The sequence below is a fragment of the Cupressus sempervirens genome, chromosome 5 (genome assembly GCF_028749045.1).
Source record: "Cupressus sempervirens isolate cs-2001-9-10 chromosome 5, ASM2874904v1, whole genome shotgun sequence".
Classification (NCBI taxonomy): domain Eukaryota; kingdom Viridiplantae; phylum Streptophyta; class Pinopsida; order Cupressales; family Cupressaceae; genus Cupressus; species Cupressus sempervirens.
Genome location: NC_143122.1, coordinates 440,181,016 through 440,196,431, shown reverse-complemented (window position 1 = coordinate 440,196,431; position 15,416 = coordinate 440,181,016). Strand labels below are relative to the sequence as shown.

Below are 15,416 nucleotides of genomic sequence, written 5' to 3'. Positions count from 1 at the left end.
TAGGGCAAAGGTTTCTTCAATAGCTGCTTTCTGTGAAAAACCTCGGGCAAAAAACCTCACTTTATGTTTCTCAATGCTCCCATTTGCTGCATATTTGATTTTATATAACCATTTAGAAGAAACAACAAATTTGGCTTTAGGTCTAGGTACAATGCCCCAGACATCATTTTGAAGTATTGATTGATATTCTTCAACCATAGCATCTTTCCATGCTTGGCAAGTTAGAGCTTCTTCAACAGATGTAGGTTCAGATTTAGTGAGCTCAGTTACTAGTGCAGTATAATATGATTTGTTCCCGGTTTTCTTGACTTCCTTAGTGATTTCATCTAGTTCAATATTATTTCCCTCAATCATTTTTCTTGCCCACAATGGTCTCTTTTTGGTATTAGAGATGTTCCTATTTTTTGTATCTAGTACTGAACTCATTTCTTCTGATATATTCTCCCTTTGAATTTCAGATTGTGGACTTTCATCTAAGTTTGTTAAAGGCTCATCATTTGTGCTTATGGATAGTATTAGAGTTGTGTTTTCCTCAATTATAACATCTCTGCTTACTTCTATTGATCTTTGTCCAGGAACATAGACTCTGTATCCTTTTGAGTTTTCACTATACCCAACAAATATTCCTTTCTTTCTTGAAGGTTCTAACTTAGTTCTTTCTTTAGGTATATGTATATACACAGGACAACCAAAGATCCTGAGATGACTTAAGTTAGGTTTATTCCCTGTGAAGACTTCTTCAGGTGTTATATTTTCTACGATAGAGTGTGGAAATCTGTTTTGAATGTATACAGCAGTATTAGTAACTTTTGCCCAGAATGAAAAATGTAGGTTTTGATCATGAAGCATAGCTTTAGCTGCCTCGACAATAGTTCTATTTTTTCTTTCTGCTACACCATTCTGTTAAGGATTATAAGGTACTGTATACTCCCTCTTAATCTCAACAGATGTACAAAAAGCTTTGAAATTTTCAGAAGTATATTCTCCCCCATTGTCAAATCTTAGAGTCTTAATTTTCTTTGACACTTGATTTTCTACCAATTCTTTAAATTCTTTGAATTTTGATAACACTTCATTTGATTCCTTAACTTTTAGAAAGAAAATCCAAGTCTTCCTAGAGTAATCATCAATGAAGATTATGTAGGAGTAACCTCCTAGGGAGAGAGTTGGCATGGGCCCACATAGATCAGAGTGAATTAGTTCCAGAATTGATTTGGACTTGTATTCACTAGTAGGGAAAGTTTTTTAATGTTCTTTCCTAGAGCACAACCTTTACATATACTTGTATGGGTAGAACTTAGGTTTGGAATTCCATAGGTGATTTTGCCTATCTTAGGTAGTGAACTGAAACCAATATGTCCAAGTCTCCTATGCCATATTTCATTAGAATTTGTTATTTCATGATTAAGAGCTTGGTTTTGAATATTACATAGTTTATATAAGGTCCCATCTCTAGTCCCGATAGTGATAGCATTTTAAAGACTCGTGTTTTTAGGCCAGTACAAGACTTTCTCTTCATTGAAAGTAACTTGAAAACCTTCATCCGTTAATCCAAAGATTAATATTAGATTTCTTTTTATTCCAGGTACAAATAGAACTTCTTTCAACTTTAGTGTAACTCCAGTCCTTAATTGAATAAAGCAGGTCCCAATGCCTCTAACTGGATGAGTGGAGTTGTCTCCAATAGTAACTCCTTCAGATCTGTAACTTTCAAGTGTTTCAAATTTGTCTCTGAATCTTGTTATATGTCGAGAAGCGCCACTATCTATTATCCACACACTTTCATTAGAGTTTATCTCACTTGACAAAGCAGAGTAGAAAACTAGATTTTCATCTTTCTTTCTTTCGGCTAAAGAGGCTAGGATTCTTTCCCTTTCTGGACATTTGCTGAAGATATGTCCGAATTTCTCACATTTAAAACATTTAACTTTAGAGAGATTAGTATTGTTGACCTTATTATGCTTTTTCTTATAGTCATGTTTCTTTCCTTTAAATTTCCTTTTCTTTCCTTGATGATTAGGAGCTAAGAAAAGAGCTTGATTTTCACCCTCTTGATTTGATACAATACCTCTAGAAATTAGTCTCGACTCTTTTGATGTACAATCAGTTTTTAGTTGATCAAATGAAGAGATTGAAGGTCTACTGACAACTTGAATGAATGCGTCCCATGATAGTGGTAATCCTCTGAGTGCTAATATAGAGAGTTCTTGACCTTCTGCTTTGTTTGCAATGGAATTTAAGTGATTCTTAATTTCAGAGATCCTTCCAAAATAAGATGAGATTGATTCTCCCTTATACATTTTAGTATTCATCAATTGATTCTTCCGAGTGATCAATCTGCTAGAGTTGTTTATTTCAAATGCATTTTTTATTGTTGTGAATACTTAAAAGGCTTTCTTCAAATTTGAAATGAAAGGAAGAATGTGATCCTTTACCGAGTCTATTATGATTTTCTTGGCTTTATTGTTTCGCCTTCTCCAAGCAATTTTTTCAATTCATCTTCAGGAATTGGATCATCCGATCCAATGAATGATTCTAGTTCTAGTTCTTCAAGAATTGTGGTAATCCGGATTTTCCATGAAAAGACATTTACAGCACCTTCGAGTCTGTCATCTACTCTCACATTATTTGACATATTTGCAGTCAAAGTAACAAGAATCGGAATCGGATCGAAATCGGCAAGGCCGAATCAAATCGTGAATCGGCCATGAATCGGAATCGAATCGGCCATGAATCGGAAAATTTAAAAAACCCTTGAAATTTAGTGAGTAACTTATTTCATAAACCCTTTATCGCTGATTCGATTCACCGATTCACAAAAAATCATTTGGCTTGAATCGAATCGCCGAATCGCGTGAATCGCATGAATCGCCGTGATTCTTGGAACTATGTTTGCAGTACTTTTGATAGTCCCTATACCAAGTAGGCTCTGATACCATGTAAAGTTTACTAGACCGTGTTTGGTGTAGACTTATCAAAGTGTTTGATATGTATTCTGATATATAATGGACTGGTGTCTTTCTGTTGACAATCTTAACGTACTTGCTGTAAATGTAATAACCTTATCTCAGATCAGTATTGCCAATGTTATTGATATGATCTGCAGAATGAAAATGATACTAATATATATAATAGAGGCATGACTCTATACATTCATGTCTCAACATACACATATAGCAATTCATTACATTAACACTAAATGGTGTTATATATAACTCACGGGTTAAACCCGATATCAATGATCATATAGCAAATGAAGCCACCCAATATCAATCGGAGATGGCATTTCAACATGGCTAAGGCGTGTGCCAATATAAATATAATTAGCAGTATCAATAAAACAGTCTAATGTAAACTAACCACCCGACTGTTATTGATTAAACAGATAAAACAGAATTGAAATACTGCATTATAATTATTAGAGTGAGTGTGTGTGTGTGTGTGTGCGTGCGCGCGCGCGTGCGTGCGTGCGTGCGTGCGTGTGGGTGTCTCTGTGTGTGTGTGTGTGTGTGTGTGTGACTAAATGTTTCAATACTCAACTGCTAACTTTCTTAACAATTATACATGCTTACCTAATAACTTTTGCATGCATCCTATTCCATTTAAATATCTGTTTCTTGCGACTCTTAGTGTACTAATAAATTTATCATTGAGCTAGTAGTGGTAGTTGCTTCTCTTCTCCTATTGAAGCTAATGAATTCTAGATCTTGTGAATGTAATTTAGTGATACCTTAGTCAACAGATATAAACAGTAAATCATTCAGTCTTAAAATTGCAAGCATCCTCTCATACTTTGAGATTATGCTTAGTGTTTTAAATGATACGATATGAGTAAGCTTATGTTATTTCAGCTATGTTACTATGTTGTAATAAGGATTGTGACTCAGTGTCCAGGGGAATTTCAACATGTCCTTCCTGTCTTCCATAGAATAATCCTTGATTGTTGAAAGGTAATTTTGAGAGTTCCTGAGAGGAAGAATTGGAGAGTTCTGATATATCTGATACTTTTGGAAGTTTCCTCGAGAACGTAAGTGTAATTCAAGCTTAGACTTGAAGACATTAAGAGAGTGGAGACAAGCTTGTACAAATGAGGAAAGTACTTTTCTTACTTTGTCTTGTTTTATTATTGCAAAAGAATATTGCACTAAGACTAGAATTAAGTAACATTGTCATGTAGTCATGATCTATTATAGTAATTTTTGGATTGTTCTTCTACTACCTATAGTAAAGCAAACCTGTAGAAATTGTACTAAATAACATAAGCTCACGTGTTTTCTAGGAATATACTTTTATCGTGATATCAACACTTTTTGTTGACTACTAGGTGTGTTAGCTTAACATCATCTGTGAAGATGGTACAATATCCATCCTCGAGAAGATAGCAACAGATATCAAAGTTCTCCCAAAGCATTGTGAAATCAGCATTAAGAAACTGGAGGATTCTATCTGCAGTGTTCACCAGAATTTGGAGATGGTGGTCAAGGTCAGCAATCTTCTACCTTGAATACTGCTGAAGGTCTCAATGTTTTGAATTATAAGGTCAAGAACCTCAAGGTTCCTGGTCATGGAGGCTCTTCTAATGGAGAAAATGGTGCCACTGTATGTAAGGGTCAGAAGGTTAATGTGAATACTTGGGATGTTGCTCAGGAAGGAAGTATTGCAACTTCTCAGGAGGCAGAGGCTTTCCACAAGGACCTGTTGCCATTCCAAGCTGGTGGAAGATCAATCTAAAGTTACAAGGGAGGTGTTTGATCTTCACAACCACCTGATCAACAAGGAATTGAAGGCTGCTCGCCTTTAAAAGGAGCTTCAATAGTGTCCTTTTCTCTGTTTTGTTTCCAATGTTTTGGCTATTAGTTTTCTGACACTCCACTGATAGTTTTCTGCTGGTTTGCTGCTGGATCTCTAATGGCTTCTGTTTAGCAGCTTTTTGTTGTAAAGGGTTTCAGGGACCCTTCAAATAAGTTTTTCCTTTAATTAAAATCAATATTGTTGGCATGCTTAAGTTAGTTAGGGCTATGGAAAAGTAGTAGAAAAGAAACAAAACAAAATAAATTAAAATTAAATTTAAAATTACTGTGTTGCATGGGTACTCCCTGTGACATGTATCGGGTACTAGTACACGTGCCCAAATACCAAGTACTCAAGGGGTACCCAGTGGAGAACATCATGGTTAAGGACCTTGATGAAGATTTGAGATTTCTGTTTCAGTTTTTTGTATGCATATCAGCTTGTTGTTTGTCAAGCTTAATTCAATATGTAATCAGGTTAAAACTTTGATACAATACTCATTAATGGTAAACTTTGTCACTATTTAAGTCAGAAGCTTATCATTTGCAATATATCATTGTTATATGATTTATGATCTTCTTGTTCATGTCTCTGCTTTGAATCTAAACATTTAGCATATAATATTATTGCATTTTCCAAATCTGCAACTGAAAATAATACATCACATCTGCAAACTTAATCACTACTTTTGTTTTGAAAACTTATTATAATGACTCATATTTTCAAATTATCTATAAATTACTAAATAATATTACAAAAAGTTTTTGACGTATGCAAGTACCCCCCCATCCCTATTTTGAAAAATAGTCATACCTGTACCCTTAGTACCCAAGTACCCCCGTCCCCATGCAACGTTGGAAAATCAGCTTAGTCTAGAACAATGACCTATCTAGTAGACAAAAGAGATATTCAAGACTTCTTGTGGCACACACACATTACAATTCTATCAAAAATCTGAAAAAAAGGTTGCGAAATTATTATAAGCCAGCATTTGTGGAAACGTTCCATTTGAGTGAACATAATTAATCTATCAAAATACAAGTCATACAACATTTTGGTAAATAAAAGATCTAAACAAGTTAGAGATTACAAGCTTTGTATTAAGCATAAACCTCTTCAACCATCCTCAAAAAGTGATTTATTTAAATATTTCATTATTTTGGGCACTTTAATCACATAATTATGCATCCAACATTTAAAACTTTCCATTTGCATTTCAAATAGCTATTATACTGAGGTGCCCATTATATTATTTCAATTAAAATGGTAACTTTAGTAAAATTAATTAAATATAGTTCGCAACTACACCTGAGTTACAAAAGCAGCCAAAATATATTGCAATAAATATATTGGAATAAAAAACAAACTGCACACGAATGACAATAATGATGAATGATGATAACTGGACCCAACCGAGTGACTTATTTTAAATAGACCCTCTCTCCAGGAATCTTGGTGAACACACCACAAGCCGGAAATGAAATCAAAAAGCATTATCTGAATCTTCATGACAGCCTCACTAAACCGGTAGCATCAAATAACCACTCAAATAAGGTTGGCACACACCTAGAAGGTCAGAGCCAATGGCAAAGTAAGAGAATCCCAAAATGACGATATTAGACATTACTGAGAGCATAATCATTTGACAGTTTTCTCTAGTAACGACTATGCTTATGAATCATAAATAATGACAGCAATGTTTCCTGTTATCAAAGGCAACAATAATGTTTTTAATTCACAAGGTTTTCAAACCCAATTATACTAGGTGTCTTCAAAATTGTACATTTTGGAAATCACAACAGCAATAGTTGCTCTTGTCCCTTGGCAACAGATCTAACTGCCATTCCTTATTGGCAGCTTGAAACCTTAACAGCTACTTACACCATTCAAGGTGTATAACCTATTTGTTAAAACTCTGGAGCAGAATGACCCAAAAATTGCAGGTGTGATGTTTTTCATGAAAAAAAAAATTACTCTACTGTGGCAGTGCCATCACCAATAAATATTGTGATATCTTGGAGAAAATGTTTGGTCAATTATATTTAGAAAATGTCAAAATATATTCAAGAAAATGTCACAATATAATCAAGAAAATGTCAGCTACCTTGCTAAGAAAAGATACCTATAACATGATAATTTAAGGATATCTGCTTTCTCACAGTCTCGATATTATGATGCAAGCTTAAGACACTTTTCCTTAAAAACATTCGTCTAGGGCAGAGAGGGTTCAACCCATGGATATGGAACAGCCTTGATTGCTCCAACAACAAAATAGGAGAGATTCGTATGTAAATAAAGAAGTCTGAGACCACTTACAAATTTAGTTAAAGATAAAAACAAAGTGAAATTCTAATATTTGGCTATGGAACAAAAGGAAATACTTGTGATGAAGCACATGCTTCCAGTGGCATCATTTAAGTTTTAACCTGCCCCACAATGTTCTAGACACTGCTAGGGCATGCCCTACGCTACAAGGATGCCCCCTAGGTATGTCTCAGACATACATAGGTCATACCCACAATGTCCAGGATGCCCCCTAGGTCTACCTAGGGCATACCTAGGCTAGGATCCATAGTTGCAACTATTTGAGATTTGTAAGGTGGTATAGGCATACCTTACATCATAAGATAAAACAAGATGTTAACAAAGTTTAGCTGTCAATCTTTTTCCCTAGATCCAACTTAGAAAAGCATTGCCAAGACAGAGTTCCAATTTAGGCTAAGAAAACAATCCTAGTGCTTAAATGATTATTGAAGCATTTTCTTATTCAATGTGTATGCTACTTATTCTTCATGGTATTTCTTAATTTTTCTAGAGCATGTGAATCTGCCCCAAAATGTTCTAGACATGGCTAGGATGTGCCCTACGCTCGAAGGATGCCCCCTAGGTATGTCTCAAACATACATAGGTCATACCCACAATGCCCAAGATGCCCCCTAGATCTACCTAGGGCATACCTACGCTAGGATCCAGAGTTGCAACTATTTGAGATTAGTAAGGTGGTATAGGCATACCCTACATCATAAGATAAAACAAAATGTTAACAATGTTTAGATGTCAATCTTTTTCCTAGAACCAACTTAGAAAAGCATTGCCAAGACAGAGTCCCAATTTAGGCTAAGAAAACAATCCTAGTGCTTAAACGATTATTGAAGCAGTTTTTAATATTGAAGCAATTTTCTATTCAATGTGTATGCTACTTATTCTTCATGTTATTTCTTAATTTTTCTAGAGCATGTGAATCTATCTTCCTTAGCTCTTCGGTATTAACATTTTAGGCTAAGAGTGACAAAGTAATTATATATGATTCCAATTCCACAAATTTACTGCATTTGCACATGTGCTTTTTGTCTGTGAATCAAGTTTCTGTTGTTTGAAATGGCTTTCTTGGTTTACTCTCTATGATTCTGCCAATAAGATTGATACAAGAGAAAACATATCCCAATGGTTTTAGTCTAATATTACTCAATGGATTTTAGGACATGATCAAAAGAGCTGTCAAAAGCAAATGCCAAATATGGACCTTCTCATGCAGCCTTTTTGTTATAGAGACCACATAATTATTTTACAAGTACAGAATTATTGATTTTCTCCTACATCGTGTTGCCCCTTGGAGAACCTCCCACAATTAGGGCATCCTCCACTAGCTCATTTTTGCAAGGAGCAATCAATTTGGATACTGCACGAGAGCAATTATAAAGATTATTTATGAAGTCATTTTAATGGAAGGGGCCAATTGACTTTATGGCTTCTAAATAACATTTTTCTAAAGGGAGGCGATTATTTAAATATTTTCCTAGGTCAACGTGAGCTCATGGAAAAAAAAAAAGCATTTAATGAATTAAAAATAAAAGAAAATGTAAAAGCTAAGTGATAAAGTTATAAAGTGTGTCCAATAGAGGAGAAATGGAATTCATTCATACTTAAGCATTTGTTTTTGTTGAATTGGTTGAGAGTTGGAGATGAGGGTTTGACTTTCATACTCGGAGAATTTATCAAATTCTTCCAAGTCTTGGCAAATTGAGATAGTTAAATGTCCATTAAATTGTGCTAGGCATTAGCTTCATGCAGAGGCCAAGATTGATATAATTGATTGCAGAATTTAGAGAGAAGATGCAATATTATTTTTCAGATTTGTTTGCAGAAGACTTAGGGACAGAATTAATGCAGATTGCTGCCAGCTATGAGACCTGCTTTTGGGATTAATGGAAGCAGCTGAGTCCTTTTGAGGCCAATGCATTCATAGGGAAGGTGACATTAGGGTTTAAGAAGGCATGCTTTGAGTGGAGGCTGCCTCTATTTTGTACTTGCAAGCTTAGGCATCTAGGACTGCATGAAGTTAAAAAGGATGCCTTTCAGATTAATATATTCAGCATCTTGCATTTGGAGGCTAGGTTCTTTGTTTACATTAAAAATTAAATTCATTGATGCAAGTCTTCGATATCGTAAACATTTGCAAATAGATCGTTGGCAAATAAATTGTTCCTTGTGCATAGCTTGAGTAATTAGTTTCCAATTCATGCTTTTTATTTCCAATATTGCTAAAAATATCCAAAAAAGCATAAATTCTGAAAAAGAAATACTTAAAAACAGAAAACATTGCAAAAATAATCCATTCCAGTGACAGTGTATCAAATATATAACCATTGGTGTTCTTACGGTGGTATAAAAGCGATTTCCTGTCATCCTGTATTACGATAATAGATAGTTTATATTATCTTTGTTTTGTATCTAATGGTTATCTATTGTAATCTTCTGTAAATATTAGAATGTTTCTAATATTTAGTTTTTTGTTTCTAGAATAGAATGTTTCTATTCTTTACGATTGTTTCTTAAGGAAACATTGTTCAGTCTCTTATATAAATTAATCTCTTGATCACTATTACTAACAAGAAAATATTTTCTAATTACTTAATTAATATATATCAAAGCCAATACTTAAAAATAATTCGACAAAAATTATAATTTCTTTTGAAATTATTTGTTTAAAAATTTTCAAAATTATTTCAGTCAATTTCTCTACAGCCCACCTTGCGTTTCTGCCTTGAGAAATTTGAATGCTAAGAAACATGTCTCCATTTTTTTTGCTGCAAATCACAACAACATTGTTGCTAGGGTTTTCTGCAAATCGCAACTGTGCCTGCTCAAATCGCGATTTTTTCTTGGGCATTTTTTTCTGCAAAATCGCAATTTTCGGGCATGCTTTCTTCTTCTACACAGCACGTGCTTTCCTCTTCTTTATGGTCTTCCTGCATCTGCAAACCACTGGCATCATTCAACATTGGAAAAACTCGCGTTTTGCTTTGCAAACTCGTGATTTTCAGAGGTCTGGAGTCTGCTCTTTCAAAGTATTGTTTTTGGTTTAGAAACCTGTCTCTATGCATCCAATCTTCATACTTCCTGCTGCTTGAACTAGACACCCCTAATCTGAACTAAATCAGACAATTCTTCTCCCTGCTATAACCATTTTTTCTGTTGTTTTGACCTCCATGGCTGCCGACCTGATTTTTTGCTCAAAACCCTAGTTTTTTTAGCTTGAAAAATTATTTTGATTTCAAATTCTTGGTGGGTTTTACGAGAGCTCAACTAGGTTATCATATTATTCTGGGTGCCTCAATTTTCGTGCCAGCAGATTCAAAAAACAACAACATATTATTTTGGGTTTTTTGAACTCTCTTTTGGGTCACCCTTCAAATTTATTGGGTCTCTATTTTTTGAGGGTTGCATGTACTTGCATGTTTGTTGCATGTTGTTTGCATGTGCTGCTTTACCATGCAAAGTCTTGTGTTTTATCTCCCTTAAAAATTCGGGTGGATTTTTCATAATTATTTTCCTCAAAAAAAAAATTTGATGGGTTTTTATAATTTTTCCCCTAAGTTTTTTTTATGGGTTTCTAGAAATTTTCCCTTAAAATTTTCTGATTTTGTAATTCACATAGTTGTGTGGGAATCCTTTGTGGGTGTGTAATTTTTTCCTCGAAAATTATCTGTTATGTTTTACCATTTTTCCTATTAAAAAATGAAGCTTTGTATTGTTGGGTTTTGATTGATTTTTCACCACAAAAATCATATTGGATTTTGATTGATTTTTCACCTCAAAAATCATGTTGGGTTTGGATTGTTTTTTCACCTCAACAATCATGTTGGGTTTTTATTGACTTTTTACCACAAATATCATGTTGGGTTTTGATTGATTTTTCACCTCAAAAATCATGGCTTTTTGCGGTTTGTTTTGAAGCATTATGCTCATCTACAAAGTTTGGAGCATTATCCAAAGTAGCGCCAGTAGTCTTCTCAACAAACATCCTCTGCTCCAGATTCAAAAGGCTCCCGGAAGAAAAGCATTCAATGTAACTATTGCCACAAGTTTGGGCATATGAAGCTTGAAAGTCGAAAGCACTTATCTAAGCAATCTGGTTTGCAACCCACAACGAACAGTGCGGAACCCCTTAAGCAAACAGAATCTGCCTTTTACGCTTTATGACAGCTTTGCGCTCTGGATAGATTAACCATTAAGAGAGGGTATTACGATAATAGATAGTTTCTATTATCTTTGTTTTGTATCTAATGGTTATCTATTGTAATCTTCTATAAATATTAGAATGTTTCTAATATTTAGTTTTTTGTTTCTAGAATAGAATGTTTCTATTCTTTAGGATTGTTTCTTAAGGAAACATCGTTCAATCTCTTGTATAAATTGATCTCTTGATCACTGTTACTAACAAGCAAATATTTTCCAATTACTTCATAATATCTTGTGGGGTTTGGAAATCGAGTACCCATGTGTTATATGTGAGTGATCAACATTTTGGCAATTATGTCAATCAAGGAAATAATCAATAGGTTAATTAAATAGGAAAATTTGACGAAGGTTACACCACAGGGTATGATGGATGATAGAAAGGATCCGGTGCATAGCATGTTTGAGGTCTATAACACTCTTCCTCAAATGTTAAGAAAGATTTATCTTTCTACCAATTTATGGACTTTCATCCAAAGCTATAAGGTATGACCGGTTCATCAAAGAAACAATATCATAGGATAGCTTGTGACTTGTTTGCAAGAAGAATTGGTTCACGTAGTGACAGGCAAATGGTGTTTGGTGGTAGGAGGGTGAAATTTGGGGAAGAAGTGAGCACTAATTGTTCCGATTTTTATAACAACAGTCATAATGTTAAGCCCACTCATGAGATAGCAGCCATTCCATGTGCAAAAGATGATTCCATGGAGTTACCCAATGTAGACACTCAAGATTTGGGTGTTAGAAATAAGTTATGTGATGCAAGTGTGAGCCACAGTAAATCTAATATTTCAAATCAGACCTAGAAAAGTAAATCAGAATTTTGAGTGGTCGGTGATTGGTCTGAAAGTTGGGGTTTGGATGGATGTGCAACTACCTTGGAAGAAGTGAGTGAAGCTACCATTATATCACCAACTTCTACATGACTAGTTGAGCCATTTGTTGAGGTGTTTAGCAATATGTTTGTGGTTGATGTGTGCATTGATGACAGCACACACGTTGATTATGAGATGAGTGATATAGAGAAAACGTCCTGTTATAGTACAAATAGACACAATCATGAGATTCACTTAGCGAACAATCCTTTGTTCGAGATGGATGCAACATTGTCTTATAGCAATCCAATTTTTTAGGTTGATGTTGATCACTCACCTGAGTGGAGCTAGACACAATTTACACCACCTACAAACACAATTCAGTTTCCTCTAGTAGTAGTAGGTGATGTTCCCCTGTCCACAAATTATGATGAGGATGTGGCTACATCAATTGCAGTTGCAAGTGTCGTTGATACAATAGGGATGAGTGCATCAGTTGGGAGCAGCAGAGAACCACATGTTGCACCAAGTTCTCTTGTAGCTATAGCTTTTGCAGGAATTGTTGGTGATGGGTCAAATGATAGAGTTTATGTTCAAAACTATGACAATACACATTTCGCTGAGGTCAGAGCTTTTTTATCATGACTGCATAGGGAAGAGTACTCATCACTACTTATCTAATCCACACACACAGAGTTTAATGATGCATTAGAGTGGATTAGGTCTATGGTTGTACCATCTCTTATAGGATGGCTAATGTCACCTACAGCGGATGAGATCAATGGCTGTAAGTTGAGTTACTTGCAAAGTCAGCACACCCATGGGAGCCTAGCAAATTGTGATGTCCCTTGGTAGAATGATTAGGAATTTGGAACATTTGTCTCGAAATCTTCATTTTTACTATGAATTACTATTTAGAAACTGTATATAATATGGGGCAAAGATAGTATAGTTTTAAGGACACTGTATTTATTAGACTCTTCAAGGGACAATAGTCTCTTATAATACAATTATCATTGCAATTCTTGAATGAGACCATATGATATACACCAGACTTGGTATACCAAGATTTCTTGTTTTATTCTTTCCTATATGTTCATTCTCTCTCCTATTCTGAGTCGTTTGTTTCTCCAAATCACCAAATAACTAAGTCTGTTTAACATTGGCTTTTATTCGCTCTTGGTGTTAAGATGTTTCCTTATTTTATAATTGATAATTTGTCTTCTTATATTGTATGGTATTCGATGTCTTTCTCTTTTGGTCATGCTTGAATCACCACTCAAAAAATAAGGATTTTTTTTTTGTTGAAGTTGTAGCTTCAGTCGAATTGAAGCATCTATTGGATCATATTGTATAAGATATGTATAGATGCATCATATATATCTGCATATACATATACTCCTACACACGCGCGCGCGCATGCACACATGCACAAATATATATATATATGTGTGTGTGTGTGTGTAAATTAATTCCGATCAATCCCTATTAATATATCTGATATTTCATAATAACATTGATAATGTTATCAAGCACCTTCCTTAAGAGTATCGGGTGTCATAGAAGCCGATGCACTTATATAAAGAAGGGATTAATATTAGTTAAGGTCATGCCACGTAGGGACATGATACTACATGGCAATAGCCACATAGAGTCATGTCTTTGCGTGAGCATGACTCTTGAAACCCATATATGTAACCGATCACTATTGTTTGAAGTTTTGAACAATACCAATCACTACGGCAGTATTCAATAAAATCAGCAGTGACATATAAATTATCATATCAACCTTGGGTCAATTATTCAAACATCATATTGATACTTAATCAAAAGTTTTATAAGAAAACTTAAATTAATTTGTAGCATTGCATCTCAGGTAATAACTAATTCAATCTACTATTATTCAAGCTAGTCTCTATATCAGAGATCCTGCTAACATTTACATGGTATCAGAGCCAAACTGATCGAGCATATATACTCGGTTATCATTAAAATTTCAGATTAAGTGAACCACATAAGACTAGAGGATAGACTTGAAAGTGCTTCAAACTTTGTTTCATGGAAAATTCGAATTATGATTATTCTATGAGAACTTGAATTAGATGGGTATATTGAAGAAAATGAGAAAATGCCTGAAAATGATCCAGATAGATCAACTTGGAAAAGACATAATAATAAAGCTATGAAGATCGTCATAGATTTTGTTAAAGATCACATACTTCTTGTCATGTCCCCTTTAAACTCCGTCTAGCAAAGACTTGTGAGTCAGCTTATTATGGGGTATTGTAGGCTGACAGGGTTGGATAGAGACCTAGTATGGTTATACAGTGTTGGGAATTTGGTGTTTTGGCAGTTGTTGTTCAGATTTGGAGACATTCCTTGTTTTTAGGAGGCAATTCCTAAAATTATGGGGGTTATTCCTACTTTTTAGAAGGGACGATCATGCCCAAGGTTGGACCTCCATGAGATGATTCCTTGAGTTCAGTTTCAAAGGAATAGAGTTTGTTTCTAAGTTTTAGGAGCATCATGAGATTGCTAGTGGATCCTTGATTTCCGACTTCAGTCACAGACAAGTGACAGGATGATTTCATGGTTTGTGGTGTCATTGGGGCATTTTGTAGCGACTTGGGATATATTTTAAATATTTCCTAAGTTAGCATTTAATAATTAAATAAGGCTAAGTTATAGCCATTTTGGAGTAATAAGGGGTTTTTTGGCCTCATCTAGATGCATACCCCTTGGTGTAATAGCTCGTTGGAAAGGTCTTGAACTTTTCTAAATATTTCTCTTTTGGCTCAGAGCATATCAATGAACAAATTTCTTTCTATTGGGAAAAAGGTCATTTTTTGGATACTTGACCACTTAAAAAATAAGAAATATATAATTTTATAACCCAACACCGCATGGAGACACTTTTAGGGTTTGAGCTAAGTATGAAGGGTTATAAGGAGGTAAAGACAAATTTCTAAGGCATTATTGACATATGACATCTTGGATTTGTGATTTGGGCTCTGATTGAGCTTTCAGCACTTGGGACGCCAACCCCACTTGCTTTGCCTCTTTGGGACATAGCCCCCAAACAATGGTGTGGATTCGTTGCAGTCAAAAGCAACTAGGAGATTGTGCATTGTTTCTTCTGGGGAACGCAGTATTGAGTCAAAATTTTAGCTGGGGTTTGGGCATTCTATCCACGTGATAGCACCTGGCAGCCATATTTCTTCCCACATGCAGCATTTGAGTGCTCGAATCTAGCCGTACCCTCCTTCTAGGTTCATATTTCTCCTTCACGCC

The 15,416-nt window shown here is 35.0% G+C and overlaps 1 protein-coding gene across 1 annotated transcript in view; it reads right to left on the bottom strand.

Annotated features, from left to right (window-relative positions):
- The window catches only part of LOC149556671 (uncharacterized), a 191,409-nt gene that overhangs the window by 91,316 nt on the left and 84,677 nt on the right, over nt 1-15,416 (bottom strand). The window lies entirely within an intron of this gene.